Below are 23,757 nucleotides of genomic sequence, written 5' to 3' on the forward strand. Positions count from 1 at the left end.
CCTGGAAAGATAGTGACTTTCTTTCTGAATGAATTTATTTTTATCCCTTCATAGGAAAACTAGACATGTCTTCCCTCCAGGAAGATTGCTTAATTTCCAAGATAATAAAGATCATGTATCTGACAGCATAAAGGGCAAGTATGCAGACCTCACCTCTATTGTAACTTGTCCAAAGCACAAAGAGGACCTATAAATTCAATTTATATACTTAAGGATCTGCCGTATAATAAATATGAGTTTAGTTTTTGACTACCCTGTCAAATCAGCTTTCTTTTACTATGACAAAATATCAGAGATGATCAACTTAGTAAGTGAAAGTGTTTATTTTGGTTCATGGTGTTAGAGGCCTTAGCTCATGGTTGTGTGAACCTCTTGTTCTGGGCCTCTCATGGCTCAGTAATTATATGATGAAATGAACCTTTTTGCCTCATGATATCCAGGAAGCAGAAGAGAAAAATAGGAATGGACCAGGGTCCCACAATCCCCTACAAGGCAAATCTCCAGTGACTGCAATTTCTTCCACTAGATCCTGCCTCTTAAAGGATTCACCACCTCCCAAAAGCACCATGGCCTGGAGACCAAGCTTTTAACACATGGGTCTTTGAGAGACACTTTAAACTATAGCTACCAGAAATTAATGCTATTAGGACAATGATAAAAAATTGACAGATTTTTATCTGTCTCAAGGAAGAACTTAAGTATTTGCACTCACTATTCCCTTTGTTTAGCTTTCCAGTCTGTTATATTTAGATAAACTCTAAGCTTTGACTTTTTATCATTACCCCCTGTTTTATTGAGAACACAGTGTGATCCCCCAATGCATGTCTGTAGCAAGGATGTTATTTTCGATGACCATAAGGTATAAAATAATTAGTTGTTTTGTCACTAAATACACTGTGAACCGTCAAAGTCTCATGCCTGGTGCTCACTGCCTTCAGTCTCCAGGCAGTTGGACAAGTCTCAGATTCCCCCTAATTCTCCCAAAGCATTGGCTATATGCTAACCACTCAACATTGTCTCATTTTCTGTGTCAGATTCCTCAACTGAAAACAACAGAAAATGGCTCCACATAACTTACATATAGAAGACCTTATTGGAAGATGTCAATAATCTACAAAATTGATGATGAAGTTGAAAAAGGACAAGCTGAAAGGAAGTTTTAGGCATTAGAAAAATCAACTCTTCCCTCTGATGCAACATTCCATATGCCACAGCTACACACTGTGGCTATCTGAGAACTAAGTCACCAGAAATATATAGGTATATATTTGCACTTTGCAAGATGAAAAGTACCATACAGAGGCCTCAGTGGGTATGCCCTGGAGGCAGCAGGGGAAGGGAAGTGACCCCTTTTTGTTTTCTAGAGTGGAAGGAAACACCAGGAGTGTTGTAACAACTCAAATGAAAGGGGGATTCTCCCAATAAAAGTAATGGGGTGGGGAGGATCACCCAGGAAAAAACAAACAAACAAACAAACAGAAAACAGATGTAATTTATTCCACTGACACCCTAAATCTTTAGTGGTGATGACATGAGGCAATGTATATAACAGAACTCAAATACAGAGGATAACATATTGTAAGTGCTATTTTTTTAAAATGATAGCATTATTAATGAGGGTTGGAAAGGTCAAAAGCACTTGAAATTTAAAGCAATGGTTTAAGTACGTAGAAGAAGAATGCATGAACATTACAGTGTTTGTTAGGAATAAGAAAGTGTCAAATAAAAGCCAATAAGGTTAGAACAACTAAAAGAACAACAACAACGACAGCAAAACAATCCAGCAAAATTAACCCTCAAAACAAAAGCCAAAAAGCCAAAGGGGAACTAATTGTTTTGCCATTCAAGGAAATCTGCAGCAGGGAAGAAATTCACTCAGTGATTTGCAGGAAGGAAAAGCAAAAAGAAGTGCTTTTAATAGGCAAGAAAGGGTCTCCATTAAGATGATGGTAATTGAGGTTTGCAAATCAACACTCTGGACCTGGGGATAGAGCATCTGCCTAGCATCATAAAAACCAAACAAATAAACAAAAAAAAATCAAGCATAAGACACATCATCACTCTGAGAAGGAAGGCAGTAATCCAGAGTTTTGTTATTAGTGGGTTGAACTACTTATATCTTATTGTCACCATTCACTGGTGAGTAAAGAGACTTGAATTACGTGCATCCAGGACCTGGTATACCAGAATAACTCCAAATTCATGGCTTTTGAATAGCTTTAGCCAATTAGAACCAGTGTATCAGAGCACAGTATTCACTTTTCCTATCTTCTAGGCAAGTGCTCACACACACACACACACACACACACACACACACAATCTAATTTGCAGGCTAAATCATAAAAGAAAATTTGCCTAATAACTCTTGGGTTGTATTCTGTCTATTTTAGAAGTTTAGATGTTACTAATAGGGTATTTGGGACTGTGAAGTCCTGATGAGTTAGTGAATGGGATGGCTCCTTAGTTTCAGATTGGATCTACTTGTCCCAATCCTCATCATTTCCAGTGTCAGATGATAAGCATAGGAGTGGGAAAATAATTTGTTGTAGAAAATGGTTGAAAAATGTTCATCAATATTGTGCAACATCGTGGTGGGTTTTGAACCATATGTAATAAACAAGCAACTGAATTATATTATTTATCTTTTTGGTGGTGCTGGGGATAAAACTCAGGGCTTAACATATCCTAGGCAAGCACTCTACCATTCAATTCCAAACCAGATGCCAAAATAGGATTTTTTTTTAAGATAGTGTCTGCTATGGTTTGGATGTGAGGTGTTCCCAATATCTCCTGGTAATGCAGGAATATTCAGAGGTGGAATGAGTAGATTAAAAGAGCAGTAACCTAGTCAGTCCATTCTAGTTTGAATGGATGGACTGGATGGTAGCAATGGGCAGATGGAGCAAGACTGGAGGACATGGGTCTCTGTGGGTGACCTCTGGAAGGGTGCATCTTCCCTGTGGCCTCTTGTCCTTCTCTTCCCTGCTTCCTGAAAGTGAGGTGCCAAATAAACTTTTCATACTATAAATCATTCTAGTTGGGTATTCTTGCCACAAAGTGTAAAAGTCAACTAAAATAGGGTCTCACTATGATGACCAGACTGTCCTAGAAGTCCTAGGGTTAATGAATCCTGCCTCATCCTTTTGAATGACTGGGACAACCACTGAGCTACAACCTCCAGCCCTTTACATTTTTATTTTGTATATACTGCTTACTATGAATATATTATAGAAGGCATATAATATATATAAATATAAAAGCAGATATATATATGTGTTTATATATATATTTGTGTATGTATATATATGTGTATCTATATATTATATATATGAAATGTTCTGAGGTATAGTATCGTTGGAGACTATCATTTACTGAAATTAAAAAAATAAAGTGAACTTTTACTTTGGTCAGGATTTAAACTGGCCAAATTAGTACAAGTAGCTACATAGTGAAGTATGTGCTGTAATGTATGATGTTATCCAACTTAAAGACTGTTTATGTCATTTCTGTATCTGGCCACTCATTATTATTTAATAATAAATTAGCAGAATAAAACCAAGTTTAAAAAATAAGTTTATGATGACAATTGATAATTTTTTACTAATAGCACAGAATTTTGTTATGTACGTGTAAGGTAGCATCACTCAGAAAATGGCTTAAAACTTCTGGGGTGTTCCAGCTGTATTTGTGCTGGCAGCCCATAATTGCTGGGTGTTTACTAAAGAACAACCAGAGTGCTGCACCAAGGGACATGGCAAACAGGGGCTCTAGAGTTTTCCTTTATCTGGTTATCAGAGCTCATGCTCCAGTCTTATCAGTCCACATTGAAAACATTCCCTGATCAGTTGGGCACAGGCATTAAGCACAGGCTCTGGTGGTTCCTGGGCACTGACACATCAGAATGGATCAGCTGGACACCAGCCTGGCTGTCAAGAGTCCTGTTAGTGAATAACCCCACTGATCCTCAGGTTTTCACCCCAGTGTGTTAATTCCATCCCTCTGCATAGATGTTGGATCCTTGGTAAATGCTTGGTCTTTGTTTTTTCTTGTCCCTCCTTGATGTTGATGGGTCCCAGAACACTTCTTCCAGTTTTGCCTACTTGGGATCATGTCGCCACCTTCTTTTCATTTCCTGCTCTGGTAATATTAGGTTCCAGAATCTTCCTGCAAACTGTATCCTCTGGTATCTAATTTTTTCATCATAGACCCATGCCAAATCAAAAATCATCTGCAACAAATCCCTCTGGTTTATGTAGAATAAAAGAAAAATGTGTGATTTGGGCAAGGTGAGATCTTAAAGTGGAGCAATTGTGATACTAATCTAGGTGGGTGTAAATCCAACGCCCTTACTTTAAAGAGTACAGTATACAGCCAATTCACAGCCCTGGTTTTCCATCTATTCCACAGTCCTACTCTGCCTCCCATTAAAATGTGTGGATTTAGTGTCCTCAAATACATTAACTAAGGGCTGGAGTTGTAGCTCAGTGGTGGACCACTTGCTTGGAACACATAAGGTGCTGGGTTCGAGCCTCAGCACCACATAAAAATAAATAAATAAAATACATTAGCTTGTCCTAAGCCAAGCCATAGAAAGATGCAAATGGCTGACAGTTGTTTAACTAGAAAGGGGATTTTTCTAGGTGACGAAGACTTTCCTGCTCCTCATTCCAGTTCAACTCTTTATTAACTTTACGATCCATGTAAACATAACATCTTAAGACTCAACTTTCTCACCTGTAAATTGGAGACATCAGCTGGGCATGGTGGTGCATGCCTGTAATCCCAGTGACTCGGGAGGCTGAGGCAGGAGGATCAGAAGTTCAAAGACAGCATTGGCAAGAGCATGGTGCTCAGCAACTCAGTGAGACCCTGTCTCTAAATAAAACACAAAATAGGGCTGGGGATGTAGATCAGTGGCCCAGTGCCCCTAAGTTCAATTCATGGCTACCCCCAAAAATTTGAGACATAATATATATTCAATAAAATGCCTTTGTGTGTCGGGTTTATTTCACTTAATAGAATATCACATGTCCTACTCATTTGCGGAAGCTAAAAATTTGAAAAATCTGAACACATAGGGTAGAGGAGAGGGGAGATAATAAGAGGGTAGATAGTTGGTATAGTTGGAGGGGATAGTAGTTTTAATGTACATAATATGAACAGTAGGATAACTATAGTCTACAGCAATTAATTATATTCTACAAATAAGTAGAGGAGAAAAGTTTGAAGGTTCTCAACATGTGGGAATAATAAAATTTGAGGAGCTAAAATGCAAAGTGTCCTGATTTGATCATTATGTATTATATGCGTGATTGAATTATAGTATTATATGCCATAAATATGTACAGATATTACATTGCAATGAAAAATGCCTGATGTACAAAATTGCTCAAAGTATAGTGACAAAAGTGTTTTTATTTAAACAAAGTCTCTTGGAGACATGGTACATTAGCAGAAAAAATGAATCTCTGAAGAGTTAGTGGGCATGGGGTATTTGAACTACATTTTATTCTAACCATAAAGCTATTTTTCCTTGATCTGGTGCTCTTTCCATTCAAAACTACATACACACACACACACACACACGCACACACACACCAAAATCTGCATGCTAATTAACAAGTCAAAAAATAAATAAAACAAAGAAATAAATTTGAAATTAAGCAAACAAAAAATTGACATGTTTTGGCACAGATTTTCTGATTATTGTAGATGTTTCCTTATTTTACTTTATTTTTTTGCAGTGCTAGGAATGGGACTCAGGAACTTGTATAAGCAAGTGCAAATGCTCTAGCAATGACCTACAACCATGGCCTGGATATTTTCTGCCCTACATTGAACATCCAACTCAAATTAGTTTACTCTGTACACAGCTAAGTTGGGTTCAGTCACCATCTAAGAAGGAAAGAATAATGCCTCAATATGCCCAGGAGTAAAGTCCCTACAAGGACATCTTAAACCACTTTGGGATTTCAAATGTCTATGAACACCTGAGAAATTCTTTCTGAGTCATGGATAGAGTGAAAAGTAACTTAGAGGCGTGTAGACCCAGAGACTTCCTTTGGCCTCTGCCTGCCCCACCCTCTGCTAAGCTGCAGATTTGGTCCTGCCCAGTTCTTGAACTAATGAGAATGAAGCTTGGTGTCCTTTAGGACCTAGTCTGTGAAAGTAAGCATTTGGCTTTGATTTTTATGCCTGAAGGCTGGTATTCATGATCCTCTGTAAACCTATGATTTGTGTCCGAATGGTTGGGGTTCTTTCCTGGCTCCTGGGTTACATTTTAAGACTCTTCTCACACTAATAGACTTCTCTGCTCTCTGATTAATTGAAGGGAGTCTTACACCAAGTCTGGCTCCTACCCTTGCTCTCTTCTTTTGTCTATGTCTCCTGAGAAATGAACTTTCCTAGAACTAAATGAGACCATGTAACAGAGAAGGTTGTCTTAGACCTTAAAGTTCCAACCAACTTTGAAATGGTTGCTCACTGGACTGTGCTGGGTTTTGTACCCCTGGACGTTGGCATTAGGATTATTAATCCTTGTTCGAGGACAGTTCTATCATTGTGATTGTTGCCCCCCACCATTCATATTGCTGTATTTATTAGTGCTTTGGGTAGTGCTTTGGGTGGCATAGTTTACATCTGCTGTTCACTTTAATGCTAGATCTAGTTTATGGTTGTTTATTTTTCTTGGTGTTCTACTTGCAGATCCCATCATTGTTGTTTTCTTGGTAATTAGTGTTGTGTATGTTATAATAGGCACCAGATATTTATTTTAATGTTGTATATTGTTTGCTTTGGTTGTTTTTGTGTGTGTGTGTCTGTGTTTCCCCATTTTCTGTGAGGTTCTGGAAAACTACAGGGGCACTACAAATTCCCAGAATTGAAACTGCTGCTGAACAAATCATGCCAAAAGACTGCATACCTTATTCCATACACTTATTAACTGCACTCAAACTTCACTATAATTTAATAAAGAGAATAGAAGAGACAAAACATCCAAAGTCTCAATTAGTAATGGATGGGGGTGGATCCTCTGGTCCCACTCATGGACATTAATTCCTTTAGATAAAAACAGAGAGACTTAGCACAAAGGTTGTGAATTTAACATCTATGAAAAGGTCTCAATATAGATCACTATAGGATACTTTGCTAGAGAAGACTGTACCTTAAAATGTCTAAACATAAAAGTGGAAGGGAAACACATTCCAACAGATGCAATAAAACCCAGCACAGGAATAAAAGAAATATGAAAAAAGCAGTGACACAATGTCTCCAAAGTTCATAATTTACCTGGAACTGATTCCAAAGATATTGAAGTAGATAAAATTCAGATAAATAATTCAAAGAAATTGTTATGAAATAATCAATTAATTCCAAGACAACATACAATGACAACTGAATGATTTAGGATATGAATGAGAACCTTAATAAGGAGATAGAGATATTGAAAGAGTACCAAACATAAACATTGAAAATGAAAGACACAGGAAATCAAATAAAATGATCAGTTGAAAGTTTCTCTAATAGAGTATACCATACTAAAAGAGAGAATCTCAGTTTGGAAAAAAAAAAGTGACCAGACTTGAACATTCAGACAGTATTAAAGAAAATAAAATAAGTAATCATGATCAGAATATACAAGTATTCATGGACAACATTAAAAAACTTTCTTTTTCTTTGGTTTTTCTCTTTTTTTCTTGTTCTTTTTAGTAATACATGACAGTATAGTCTGTCTTGACATATTTGTACAAAGATGTCGTATATCTGATTATAATTAGGATCGCAGTCTTGTGGGTGACTCTGTGACATATGCCGGTAAATAAAAACAATTTTAAAAATCATTGGAATTGATGAGGGTTGTGAGATGAAGACATTAAAAAGACAATCTCTTCAGAGAAATAATGACAGAAAAATTTCCAAACCTTGAGAATAAGATGGACATCCAGATGTGGAACACATTCAGAAACTCAAATAGAGAAGATTAAAAAAAGACCCTCTCCACAATACTTTATAATTAAAATGCCTATTATCAGGAAGAGGATAGAATTTTAAAGGCCTTGAAAGAAAAATGTCAGGTCACAATTAGAGGCAAGCCAATCATTATTACTTCAGATTTCTCAGCACAAATTCTAGAAGCAGGAGAGTTGGAAATGATGTTATAAGTCTGGAAAAAAAAGTCAACAAATATTATTACATCCACCAAAGTTATATTTCAGTATTGAAAAGGAAAACCTTGCAAGACAAGCAGAAACTAAAATAATTCATGAAAACTGAATCAGCACTATAGAACATACTTAAACAAATATTTCACACAGAATAAACAAGAAACAAATCCCAGATCTCACAAATTAACACATCACATTTAATGAGTTCCTAATCAAATGAGAAAAGTACCAAATTAAAAATAAATCCAAGTGGAAAGAATTATTAAACTCTCTCTATAATAACATTGAATTAAAAGATCTCAACTCTTCAATTAAAAGACACAGGCTAGCAGAATGCATTAAAAATAAGTCCCAACTATATGTTGATTGCAAGAGACTCATAGGCAAAGACAGCCACAGGTTTGAAGTGAAAGGATAGAAATTAATATACTAGGCGAATGAAGTCCAAAACCAAGCAGGAGTAACCTTCCCTTATCAGAAAAATTAATTTCAAAACAAAATTAATGAGAAGAGACAAAGACACTTCATACTGGTAAAGAGAACAATAAAAAAAAATGATAGTAAATATTTATGTTCCAAACCTTGGTGCAACTTATAACATAAAAGAGAAACAATTTGTGTTAAATCCTCAGGTAGACCCCAGTACAATAATACTGGGTGATTTCAACACACCTCTACTGCCATTAGATATGTTATTCAGACATAAACTCAGTAAAGATTCATTAAATGTGAAAATATTATAAATCAAATGAATTTTATAGACATCTATAGAATATTTCATCCAAAAAGATTTGATTATACATTCTTCTCATGGATCCCAGAACCTTCTACAAAATAGACCATATTTTAGGCCATAAACAACTCTTAGCAAATAAAAAAATTAATATGGTTCTTTGCATCTTTTCAGATCATAATGAAATGATATTAGAAATCAATACCAAAGAGCAATACATGTGTTCATGAAATTACATGAACACATGGAGATTTCACAATACATTTGTGAATAATGAGTCCATGATAGAAGAAATCAGGAAAAAATTTTTAATAATTTCTTAAAATCAAATGGGGATAGTGATACAATGTACCAGAACATCTGGGACACTATGAAGACAGTTCCAAGAGGAAAGTTTCTAGCTATGAATGCTTACATAAGAATATCAGAAGAATCCCCCAAAATAACCTAACAATGCATCTCAAAGCAAATAAAAATAAAGAACAAAGCAAATACAAAACAAGTAGAAGGTAAGAAATAATACCAGTAATGAAATCAAAGAAATTAAGAACAAAAAAAATACAAAGGATAGATGAAACAAACAGATGGTTCTTGAAAAGATAATCAAGATTATCTTTAATTAGTCCTTAGACAAAGTAATCAAAGAAAAAAGAGAGGCATAAATTAATAAAATTAAAGATGACAAAGGAGGAATCACCACATATATCACAGAAATTCAGTGGATCATTAGGGACTATTTGGAAAATTTGTAGTCCAATAGATTGGAAAATCTAAAAAAAAAAAAATGCATGCACTTCTAGACACATAGACCTGCCAATATTGAATGAAAAGGACAGAAAACCTATACAAACCAACAACAAGGAATAAAATAGAAGCAGTAATAAAAACCATTTCAACAAAGAAAAGCTGAGGACAAGATAGAATCTCAGCTGAATTTTACCTGACCTTTAAAGAATAAATAATATGACTGCTCTTCTAATTATTCTATAAAATAGAAAGTAATGGAACACTTCAAATTCATTCTGTGAAGCAAGTAACACACTCACATCAAGGAAAGAAAGCCACAGAACAATATCCCTGATGAATTTAGATGCAAAATTTTTTTAAAAAATATTAGTAAATTGCATTGAACAGCACATCAAGAGATTGTACATCACGACCAATTTGGTTTTATTCAAGGGATGCAAGTATGGTTTAACACGTACAAATCAATAAATGTAATTCATCACATAAATAGAATTAAGGACCAAAATCACTTAGTAATCTCAAAAGATACAGAGAAAGTCTTTGACAACGTTCAGCATTCTTTCATGATAAAAAAAAAAAAAACATTGAAGAAACTATGAACAAGGAATCTACCTCAACATCATAAAAGGCTATATATGAAAAACCTAAAACTGACCTCATATAAATGAGGAAAACCTGAAAGTATTTCCTTGAAAATCTGAAACAAGACAAGGATGTTCAGTCTCACTACTTCTATTTAAAATAGTGCTAGAAAGTCTAGCCAGAGCAATTGAGCAATAAAATGAAATAAAAGTGATAAAAATTAAAAATAAAGGAGTAAATTATTTCTGTGTGAGGTGATATAATCCTGTTGAAGGCTGTGTATGAGCTGTGGATTTTGTTTGAACCATCATAATGTAGGGAAGCTTCTGGGTGAAATTCTCTGGTTGAGAAAGTCCAGATCACAATGGTGCCCCACCTTAGCTCACAGCACTAGGTTCAAGCGCAGTCACCTGGAGATGGGTGTAACCTGTCACACACCAAAAAACCTGTTTTTCCCACTCTTATCCTGTTTTCTTCAAGAAACTTACCACACTGAAACATTTGATGCATTTCCCCTTAAATAAAACATTGGGGCCTTTTTCACTTGTTTGGTTCCAGTTTCTATCAGGGATGGAAGACCCATCCATTTCCCCCCTCTTTTAAAATCTAATTTCTGACTTTGTCTTTTATTCCTTACTGATTATTTTTAGACTTTTATTTTCCTTGCTGGTTCATACCTCCAAGCAGGAATCTGCTCTATGAGGGTACTGGTAACTCTGGAATATGATCCTATACATAGAATATCCAAAAAGCTCCACCAGAAGCTAGTTGGAGCAAATAAACTAGCAGGTTACAGAATCAACACATAAAAAGTAATAAATTTTCTATACATCAATAATGTATAGAAAGAAATTGAGAAAATAAACCCATTCACATTATTAAAAAACAAAACAACTAGGAATAAATTTAATCAAGAAGGTGAAAACCCTCTATAATGAAAACTACAAAATATTGGAAAGAAATTGAAGAAGACAAAAGATGTAAAGGCCTCTGTGTTCATGGATAGGCAGAAATAATTTTGCTAAGATGGTCACTCCGGCAGTGGGCTCCTCCCACGTGGCCAGCTTCTCCAGCTTCTCAGAGCAGGCCCCCCAGTGAGAGACTTTCTGCACAGAACCAGCTCCAAGTCCCAGAGCCAGCACGGCAAGTTCCAGCCCGCAGGCAGCTTCAGGGACCAGGACAGGGCAGCCAGGGACTTCCCCAAGCAGCCCAGCTCCCTCCAGTGGGAGGTGCCTTTCAAGGCTAGCTTCTTGGAGCAGACCACCCAGTGAGAGCCTTTCTATACAGAGCCAGCCACAAGTCCCTGGGCCAGTGGAGAGCTCTGACCTGCAGGCAGCCTCTGGGACCAGGGCAGGGCAGCCAGAGACTTCTCCAGGCAGCCGTGCCCCCCTCCGGCTCTTTTCACGAGGCAATCCAAGATGGCGAAATAGAAGGTGACTGCATCTCCTGTCACTCCAGAACCCAGGATTCAAGAAGGGGAGGCATTGAGAGACTTGGACTAAAATAGAGAAACAGGGTGAGTATCCACCAGGTGAAGCTCGACCTGGGCAGCAGGCCCAGATAGGGGTGGCTTATGAGAGCAGAGCAGGACAGCCAGAGTCTTCCCCAGGTAACCATGTTCACTCCAGCAGTGGGCTACTCCCACATGGCCAGCTTCTCCAGCTTCTCAGAGCAGGCCCCACCAGTGAGAGCCTTTGTGCACAGAACCAGCTCCAAGTCCCGGAGCCAGCATGGTGAGCTCTGGCCCGCAGGCAATTTCAGGGACCAGGACAGGGCAGCCAGGGTCTTCCCCAAGCAGCCCAGCTCCCTCCAGTGGGAGGTGCCTTTCAAGGCTAACTGCTTGGAGCAGACCACCCAGTGAGAGCCTTTCTACACAGAGCCAGCCACAAGTCCACGGGCCAGCGGAGAGTTTCAAACCGCAGGCAGCCTCTGGGACCAGGGCAGGGCAGCCAGAGACTTCTCAGGTGCTCCTGCCCACTCTGGCCACAGGCTCTTTCCACAGGGCAATCCAAGATGGCAGACTAGAGGGTGACTGCATCTCCAGTTGCTCCAGAACCCAGGATTCAAGAAGGGGAGGCACTGAGAGACTCAGACTAAAATAGAGCAATGGGGTGAGTCACCCCCACCAGGTGAAGCTCGGCCTGGGCAGCAGGCCCAGATAGGGGTGGCTTATCAGAGCAAGGCAGGGCAGCCAGAGTCTTCCCCAGGTAGCCCAGTTCACTCTGGCGGTGGGCTCCTCCCACACAGCCAGCTTCTTGGAGCAGGCCCCCCAGTGAGAGCCTTTCTGCACAGAGCCAGGTCCAAGCCCTAGAACCAGTAGCAGGCTAGGGGCAGCTTTCTTTGGAAGCACTGCATTACCAAGTTCCTCCAAGACTTCAGGCTACTGAAGGCTGGGAGGTGATACACTGGAAATCCACAGGGACACTAAAAGTCAATAGAGGAAAATTGCAATATCTCAGAGTCCCACTGGCATCTGACCAATATGAGAAAACAAGGGAAGAAAATGTACCAAACAAACCTAGATACTCTATCGATAAGACCCAATGACAGCACAAAAGAAGAAATGTCAGAAAGGGAGATCAGAATGTACATAATTAAAACAACCAGGGAAGCAAATGAGGACATGAAAGAGCAAATTCATGCACTGAAGGAAGAGGTGAAAGAGCAAATGCAGGCATTAAATGATTGTACCAATCGACAGTTAAAAGAGCAAATATGGGAAACGAGATCATTTCAATAAAGAGTTAGAGATACTGGAAAAAAAAAAAACAGAAATCCTTGAAATGAAGGAAACAATAAACCAAGTAAAAAACTCCACAGAAAGCATAACCAATAGGATAGAACACCTGGAAGACAGAACCTCAGACATTGAAGACAAAATATTTAATCTTGAAAACAAAGTTGGCCAAACAGAGAAGATGGTAAGAAATCATGAACACAATCTACAAGAATTATGGGATATCATGAAAAGGCCAAATTTAAGAATTGTTGGGATTGAGGAAAGTTTAGAGAAAACAAACAAAGGAATGAACAATGTATTCAATGAAATAATTTCAGAAAATTTCCCAAATCTGCAGAATGAAATGGAAAACCAGGTACAAGAGGCTTATAGGACTCCAAATATACAACAGACCCACATCAAGGCACATTATTATGAAAATACCTAACATACAAAATACAGACAGAATTTTAAAGACTGCGTGAGAAAAGAATCAAATTACATTCAGGGGGAATCCAATACGGATAGATTGGATTTTTCAATCCAGACCCTAAAAGCTAGAAGGGCCTGGAACAACATTTACCAAGCCCTGAAAAAAAATGGATGCCAACCAAGAATCTTATACCCAGGCAAAACTTACCTTCAAATTTGACGATGAAATAAGATCCTCCCATGATAAACAAAAGCTAAAGGAATTTACAAAAAGAAAGCTGGCATTACACAACATTTTCAGCAAAATATCCCATGAGGAAGAGATGAAAAATAACGATGCAAATCAGCAATGGGAGGAACTAGCCTAAAGGAATGGCCAAATAAAAGAGAAACCAAATCATGTCAAAACACAAAAATGAGTCAAATGACTGGGAATACAAATCATATCACAATAATAACCCTGAATGTTAATGGCCTGAACTCATCAATCAAAAGACATAGACTGGCAGATTGGATTAAAAAGAAAAATCCAACAATATGCTGCCTGCAAGAGACTCACCTCATAGAAAGAGATACCCACAGACTAAAGAAGAAAGGATGGGGAAAAACATACCATGCACACAGACACAGCAAAAAAGCTGGAGTATCCATCCTCATTTCAGATAATGTGGACTTCAAGCCAAAACTAGTCAGAAGGGATAAAGAAGGACATTACATACTGCTTAAGGGAAGCATAAATCAGCAAGACATAACAATCATAAATATCTATGCCCCAAACATTGGCTCATCCATGTATGTCAAACAAATCCTTCTCAATTCCAGAAATCAATTAGAACACAACACAATAATACTAGGCGATTTTAACACACCTCTCTCACCACTGGATAGATCTTTCAAACAAAAATTGAATAAAGAAACCATAGATCTCAATAACACAATCAACAATTCAGACTTAACCGACATATATAGAATATACCATCCAACGAAGAGTGAATACACTTTCTTCTCAGCAGCACATGGATCCTTCTCTAAAATAGACCATATTTTATGCCACAAAGCTTCTGTTAGCAAATACAAGAAGATAGAGATACTACCTTGTACTCTATCAGATCATAATGGATTGAAATTATAAATAAATGACAGAATAAAAAACAGAAATTCTCCCATACCTGGAGATTAAATAATACACTATTATATGATGAATGGATACAGAAGACATCAGAAGGGAAATAAAAAATTCTTAGAAGTAAACGAGAACAAAGTCACATCATATCAAAATCTCTGGGACACTATGAAAGCAGTACTTAGAGGAAGATTTATTTCATGGGGCACATTCAAGAAAAGAAGTAGAAATCAACAAATAAACGACTTAACACTACAGCTCAAAGCGCTAGAAAAAGAAGAGCAGACCAACACCAAAAGTAGTAGAAGAGAGGAAATAGTTAAAATCAGAGCCGAAATCATTGAAATAGAAACAAAAGAAACAATCGGAAAAATTAACAAAATAAATAGTTGATTCTTTGAAAAATAAACAAAATTGATAAACTCTTAGCCACACTAACAAAGAGAAAGAGGGAGAAAACACAAATTACTATAATTTGGAATGAACAAGGAAATATCACAACAGACACTGAGTGAAATACAAAACATAATTAGAAGCTATTTTGAAAATCTATACTCCAGCAAAACAGAAAACCTCGAAGACATCAACAAGTTTCTAGAGACTTATGAATTACCTAAACTGAACGAGGAAGACATAAACAACTTAAATAAATCAATTTCAAGCAATGAAATACAAGAAGTCATCAAAAGCCTACCAACAAAGAAAAGTCTAGGACCAGATGGGTTCTCAGCTGAATTCTACAAAACCTTTAAAGAAGAGTTCATTCCAATACTCCTCAAACTATTCCATGAAATAGAAGAGGAGGGAACACTCCCAAACTCATTCTATGAAGCCAATATCACCCTGATACCTAAACCAGACAGAGACACATCGAGGAAAGAAAATTTCAGACAAATATCCTTAATGAACATCGACGCAAAAATTCTCAACAAAATTTTAGCAAATCACATACTAAAATATATTAAAAAGATAGTGCACCATGATCAAGTGGGTTTTATCCCAGGGATGCAAGGTTGATTCAACATTCGGAAATCAATAAATGTCATTCACCATATCAACAGACTTAAAGTTAAGAATCACATGATTATTTCGATAGATGCAGAAAAAGCATTCAATAAAATACAGCATCCCTTCATGCTCAAAACACTAGAAAAAATTGGGGTAGTGGGAATATTCCTTAACATTGTAAAGGCCATCTATGCTAAGCCCATGGCCAATATCATTCTAAATGGTGAAAAATTGAAAGCATTCCCCCTATAAACTGGGACAAGGCAGGGATGCCCTCTTTCACCACTTCTATTCAACATCTTCCTTGAAACTCTAGCCAGAGCAATTAGACAAACCAAAGAAATTAAAGGGATACGAATAGGAAAGGAAGAACTCAAACTATCCCTGTTCACTGATGACATGATTATATATTTAGAGGAAACTGGAAATTCCACCAGAAAACTTTTAGAACTCATAAGTGAATTCAGTAAAGTAGCAGGTTACAAGATCAAGTCTCATAAATCCAATGCATTTTTATACATAAGTGATGAATCTTCAGAAAGAGAAATTAGGAAAACTACCCCATTCACAATAGCATCAAAAAAATAAAATACTTGGGAATCAATCTCACAAAAGAGTTGAAAGACCTCTACAATGAGAACTACAGAATACTAAAGAAAGAAATTAAAGAAAACCTTAGAAGATGGAAAGATCTCCCATGTTCTTGGATAGGAAGAATTAATATTGTCAAAATGGCCATACTACCAAAAGTGCTATACAGATTCAATGTAATTCCAATTAAAATTCCAATGATGTTACTTACAGAAATAGAGCAATCAATTATGAAATTCATCTGGAAGAATAAAAAACCCAGAAGAGCTAAAGCAATCCTCAGTAGAAAGAGCAAAGCAGGGGGTATCGCAATACCAGATCTTCAACTCTATTACAAAGCAATAGTAACAAAAATGGCATGGTATTGGTACCAAAATAGACAGGTAGATCAATGGTACAGAATAGAGGACATGGACACAAACCCAAATAAATACAATTTTCTCATACTAGACAAAGGAGCCAAAAATATGCAATGGAGAAAATACAGCCTCTTCAACAAATGGTACTGGGAAAACTGAAAAACCATAAGCAACAGAATGAAACTAATCCCTTATCTCTCACCCTGCACAAAACTCAACTCAAATTGGATCAAGGACCTCAGAATCAGACCAGAGACCCTGCATCTTATAGAAGAAAAAGTAGGTCCAAATCTTCAACTTGTTGGCTTAGGATCAGACTTCCTTAATGATAGTCCCATAGCACAAGAAATAAAAGCAAGAATCAACAACTGGGATAGATTCAAACTAAAAAGCTTTCTCTCAGCAAAGGAAACTATCAGTAATGTGAAGAGAGAGCCTACAGAGTGGGAGAATATCTTTGCCACTCATACTTCAGATGGAGCACTAATTTCCAGAATACATAAAGAACTCAAAAAACTCTACACCAAGTATACAAATAATCCAATGAAGAAATGGGGTGAGGAAATGAACAGACACTTCACAGAAGAAGATGTACAAGCAATCAGCAGATATATGAAAAAATGTTCACCATCTCTAGTAATAAGAGAAATGCAAATCAAAATTACCCTAAGTTTCCATCTCACTCCAATTAGAATGGTGATTATCAAGAACACAAGCAACAATAGGTGTTGGTGAGGATGTGGGGAAAAAGGTACACTCATACATTCCTGGTGGGGTTGCCAATTAGTGCAACCACTCTGGAAAGCTGTATGGAGATTCCTCAGAAAGCTTGGAATGGAACCACCATTTGACCCAGCTATCCCACTCCTTGGCCTATATCCAAAGGACTTAAAATCGGCATACTACAGAGATACAGCCACATCAATGTTCATAGCTGCTCAATTGAACATAGCCAGATTGTGGAACCAACCTAGATGCCCTTCAGTTGATGAATGGATAAAGAAACTGTGGCATATATATACAATGGAATATTACTCCGCCATGAAGAATGATAAAATTATGGCATTTGCAGGCAAATGGATTTAATTGGAGAATATCATGCTAAGTGAGATAAACCAATCTCAATAAACTAAAGGACGAATGATCTCACTGATAAGTGGATGAGGAAATGTAATGGGGGGTGGAAGGGGTTAGTGTTAGGGTTAGGGTTAGGTTTAGGGTGAGGGATAAGGAGGGTGGTAAGAATGGAGGAAGGAAGGACTGTATAGAGGGAAAAGAGGGGTAGGAGGGGTGGGAGGGGTGGGGGGAAGGGAAAAAAATAACAGAATGTATCAAACAACATTACCCTATGTAAATTTATGATTACACAAGTGGTATGCCTTGACTCCATGTACAAATAGAGAAACAACTTGTATCCCATTTGTTTACAATAAAAAAAATAAAAATACTGTCTATGAGATTGAAGAAGAACAACAAAAAATTACTAAGATGGCCATACTACCAAAAGCATTATACAGATTCAATTTAATACCCCCCAAAATGACATTATTCCTAGAAGTACAAAAAACAATCCTAAAATTTTTTAGGAGAATAAAGAAACAATGAATAGCCAAAGCAATTTTAAGTTAAAAAAGAGATTCTGACAACAGTCTAATTCCTTACTGTAACTTATACTACAAAACTATTGTAAAACAAACAAAACAACAACAACAACAATGAAAAACCTGTGTGGTACTTACACTAGTTTTTATACTAAAACTGATATATACACCAATGGTACAGAATGGAAGATACAAACAAAACAAAGCAAAACAAACAAACGAACAAACAAAAACCCCACACCAATACAGCCATATGATCCTTGACAAATATGCCAACAACTCACATTGTAGAAAAGACTGTCTTTTTAACAATAGTGCTGGAGAGACTGGCTATTCATGTGTAGAAGAATGAAACTACACACTTTTTTCTTACCCTGCACAAAAGTTAACATGAAAGGAATTAAAGATATAGAAATTAAAAAGAAATTATGCAACCCCTAGAGGAAAATGTAGGGTCAATAATCCAGTAGATGGGTACAGGCAATAATTTTCTCAATAGGACCTCTAAAATGGAGGAAATAATACCAAGAATTAATAAATGAGTTAGCACCAAATTTAAAAGTTTCTGCACAACAAATGAAATATGAATGTCAAGTGAGAACTTACAGAATGGGAAAAGTATAACAAGTTACTCTTTGACAGAAGATTAATATCCAGAGTATAAAAATAATTCTAAAAACTTATCAATCCCCCAAAACATTAATGAATGGGCAAATGAACTATACACTTATCAAAAGTTTTGGCAAATGACCAGAAAATATATGTAAATAAATTTCCACATCATTGGCAATTAAGGAAATGCAAATCAGAACTAGACTAAGATTTCATCTCACTAATCAAAATTGCCAATCATCAAGAATAAAAACAATAACAAATGCTCGAGAGGATGTGGAGAAAAAAAGGAATGCTTTTATACTGTTGGTAGGATTATACTTTAGTACCACCACCCTGGAAAGCAGTTTTTCTCAAAGAACTAGGGATGGAACCACCATATGACCCAGCTATGCCACTTCTCAGTATTGATCATGAAGAAAAAATCATCATACCACAGTGATATATGTTCACCTGTGATTATAGTAGCATGAATCACAATAGTCACACTAGAAACCATTCTAGGTGTCCATCATTACATGAATGGATAAAAAAATGTGGTATACATAAACAATGGAGTCATATTTAGCAATGAAAAAAGAATGAAATTATGACATTTGAATGAACATGGATGAAAATTGAGAACATTGTGTTAAGTGAAACAAACCAAACTGAGAAAGTCAAGAATCTTTTTCTCCTCTCATTTATGGAAGGTATAAAGGAAAATGGAAAATAAAGGTGGGATTGCTCATAAAAATTGAAGGGGGAACAGTAGAGTATAGGAAAGGGACCAGGGGGCAATAGGAGAGGAGGGAAAGGGGAAATACTAGGGAATAATATTAGTGAAAATATCTTGTTTTACTGTGTGCATGCACAAACACATACCAACATATTCTACCATTATTTGTATCTATAATGCACTAATAAATATACAGAAAAATTACAATAAAAATAAAGCATATTGGCATGTTTAAAAAGATACAGAGCCAAAATTAATAAAATGGAGAATTAAAAAAGCAAAAGATCAATGAAATGAAGTTACTTCTTTGGAAAGATTAGCAATATTGAAATGTCTTAGCCAAACAAACCAAAAGAAAGAGAAGACCCAACAAATAAAATTAGAGATGAAAAAGAGGGCAAAACTATAGGCATCACAAAGATCCACAGGATCATTAGAGACTAGTTTGAAAGCTTATACTCTAATTAAGTAGAAAGTCTAGAATAAATGTATACATTTCTAGACCCATATGACTTACCAAATTTGTACAGAGGATATATAAACCTAAATAGATCGATATTAAGCAGTAAGATTAAACAGCAATAGAAAACTTCCAACAAAGAAAAGCCATACACTAGCTATATTCTCAAGTGAATTACACTAGACTTCTAAAGAATAATTAATGCCAATGATCCTCAAATTATTCTATGAAGCAGAAAAATGTGGAATACCTCCAAATTATTCTATGAAGTCAGTATCACCCTAATACCAAAGTCAGATAAGGACACATCAAGGACCAGTTTCAAATATTTAACATATGTACATCATGTTAATGTATTAAATATCATGTGTGTATTTTTGAATGTGTATATTCATGTAATGTGCATGAGCATATATGTATGTGTAAAATCTGGACTGCTTCATAAAAAAATGCCAATGCATTTTTATAATTCCTTACCTAAAGAGATTGTGGCCAAGTATGTCTTCAGATTTTTATAGTTCAGAGTGAGATGTTGACATAACACTGTCAGTATTTATTATGTGATACCATCAGGAAGACAAGAAACAACATTTTAATCAAACCCAATGAACTGCTGAAAGACCTCACATTGATTTAGCTCAGGTTAGGTTTTGCCTCTTGATTTGTTTTCCAAAATGTATTACTTTCCAAATTCTCTAAATTACTGACTAGAGATTATAGACTTAAAATGGTAAAATTTGATGATGAAATTTGAGGGAAATTTTTCTGATATATATATATATATCAGATATATATATATATATATATTCATTACATGAATATACACATTCAAAAATACACACATGGTATTTAATATATATTATATATATATTAGAGGAAAACTCTAATAGAGTCATAGAGGAAAACTCTTCCTTCCCTGGAGTTATTTAAACATGTGTGAGGTCCAGCATGAAGTCAGCATCATAATAGATTAGAAAGCAAAACCTACATGTTTACCAGGAGGGAACTCAGAGAGGAGGAGCAGAAAACAGTCCTGAGACAGAAACCATGGCAGTCTGCTAATTGCCACCACCAAGCCACAGGCAACTCCACGTTCTAGTTAACACATCCTCCCATGATAAGGAATCATCTCAATTTGCAACATAAAGCAAAACCAAAACTCAAAACCTCCCAAAGAAAATATTAAAGAGAAAAAACTACACTATGAGAAACTTCAATAATCATAATGGGTCAATGGGAGCTTCCAGTGGTGGAAAGGAAGGGCAAGCATCAGAACTGTGGTTATCAGAAATTAGGGAATAGAGGGCCCAAAGATAACATTTGAAAATAGACTATAAATCTGGAGAAACAACATGTATCCCATTTGCTTACAATAAAAAAATACTTAAAATAAAAAAAGCTGAAACAGAGACTGGAACATGAATCCCCTCATTCCAAAGGTAGTGTGTTTTCCAGTATGTTCCATTATCTGATTTACTTGCTAAAACTGCTCTTTTCAAATATGATCTAGAAATGGTCATATTCAGCAGGACAGAAATTGGAGCAGCCCTTTAATAAGCTACAGTTGCCTTCTTTTATTATCAACAACACAATCTCATCAAAGTCTGTTCAAAATCCTCAGTGTTAATGGGCAGTAGAAAATCAGGTAATGGGATTAAAATGTGAGAACAGTTCAAGTCAGATTTTCTCCCCACTACTTTCTATAATCCACCATTTCCACTTAGAAAAAAATCCTTTTAATTTACTCTTCTCACTGGCATCCTATTTAATGCCTATCTCCATTTTTGTTACCACTCCACACACATGTCTTGAACACTTAATAAATAAAGTCTCTGTATTCATCCCTGATCATGAGTTAGCTTGCTTCATGAATATTCAATAAATTCATGGGAAATGTATGTTATGCTCTTGTCTGACAGATTAATATTAAGTATCTTTAGCTAAGTTGTATTAATTTATTAAGTGCTTATCTGAAAAGGCAGACTGTATTCTCCAGTTTTTGTCTAGAGATCAAGTTTCGCTTGATTCCACAGAGATTCAGAGAATTCAACTACTTCACCCTGCTTTTACAAACTTCATCCAGTGATGTTCTTATAAAGAGAGATGAGAATGCTCAGTTAAATGATACCAAAACCATACCTGTTGATAATGTTCTGGATGATATAAATAGTTCATTTATCTACTTCTTGTAGTTTCTCTATAATTTAAAACAGCCCAAACCATTTTCGTGGTAAATATCAGTTTTTCAGTTCTCTCTTCCTCCAAGCATTAAACCCCAGAAAATGTCATTATTTGCATTTCTCCTTGAAGAAAAGAGTCAGGCCATCCATACTATTATTTTTAACACATTAGAGAGAGATTTATACACCTGGGACACTAACATACCACTAGCACAGTATTGCAGAGATGTAAATACATGTCAACATAGTCATGGGTAGCACCATGTTGCTTCCAATGAAGTTTCCCAGGATCCTTCTCTCTTGCCTCTTATAAATTTGGTAGGAATGCATCATGATTCAAAGTTACAAAATCAGATGTTCCTATACTTTCTCTTTGCCATTTGAAATACCAAACCAAGAAAAAGTTACATTGGAAAATTGCTTCCTCAGGAATCAATTGCACTGAACTCTTTTCATTAATTTCTTCTCTGTTGTGACATTATCCAGCAACTTGGGAGTTCATAGGATTCTGCTGGTCAATACTTCAAACAAAGCAAGAATGCATTCTTTGTGAGACCAGCAAGTCTGATCATTTTACTTCCTCCTCACCATCGATGATGACATAATCTAAAGGTTTGACAGCTGAACTTCACAATAAAGAAAGTGGGAGGATTATGCCTGGTGCTGACAACAATAGCTCTAATGTAGAATTCAGCACTCACTTATTCTACCAATATTTACTAAGTACTTGCTAAGTTTCTGATAATGTGTCAGGGAACAATGAATTGCCTCCAATTCGACTGGATGTTGAATGATTCACTCTAAAATATGTCAACAAGACCTCCTTTAAATCAAATTATGATACACTGCATCAACTTCTTCTTCACATTGTCACTTAAAGTCCAAAGGCTGCTATTTCAAATGTAAATCAATATTCAAAGAAAAACCTCCTTAGAAACAGAGTCCTTATCATTGACTTCAAAATGATTCTTTTTCAGTTTCATTATATTTTAAATTCTTTTTTTCCCTTTGTTGTATGCTCTTATCTTGTTATATAGACAGATATCAGTGTATTAGACAACCCTATTTATTTCTCTGTTAGGATCCATTTCAGTGATGAAACTTGACAAAATGTTTCAAATGTTCTTCTTTTTCAGTTCAAAATCAGCATTCTATGCTCCGAGGATTTTTTCAATTTCTACTTAATTGCCAGCACCTGGTCAAAATTTCCTTATGATTGTCTATGTGATTTTAGATTTTAGTACCATGTTCACCTAAATTCAGATCTTGACAGGTAAATTATAAATGTCAAGTCAAATGGAAAATTTTAATTGAATATCATGTAAAAAGAGGATGCATGTTCCCCAACTGCAATTAAGTTTTAGATCCCTACTGTAAGTTTCCCATGTTCCCAACTTATAGATATGCAAAACAGAACTTTTAACCTAGTTGTACAACAGATGTGCATACCCCATCAGAATTTCGAACTGTCAAACTGTCATTCAGTACCTCACCAGTGTGAAGTTATTTAAATAGCATACTAAGTGGAAATGCCTATGGGATCCACAGTCAACAGAAGAGCATAGAACTTATATTTAATTACTCTTCTAACAGATCTGCATTATAGAGAGTTAAATTTTTTAGCTTATTATACACCAAGAAATCTCCCATAATCTTTCAAATTTAATAGTGTTGAGGGTGAAATCATTGAACAAAAGTTATTATAGCTATGATTTCACCTACATATT

At 36.2% G+C, this 23,757-nt stretch overlaps 1 pseudogene; it reads left to right on the plus strand.

The window, feature by feature from the left end:
• Positions 1–23,757, plus strand: part of LOC124961765 (LIM homeobox transcription factor 1-alpha-like) — a 268,694-nt pseudogene that overhangs the window by 188,583 nt on the left and 56,354 nt on the right.

Source organism: Sciurus carolinensis, chromosome 12 (assembly GCF_902686445.1).
Source record: "Sciurus carolinensis chromosome 12, mSciCar1.2, whole genome shotgun sequence".
NCBI classification, from domain to species: Eukaryota; Metazoa; Chordata; class Mammalia; order Rodentia; family Sciuridae; genus Sciurus; species Sciurus carolinensis.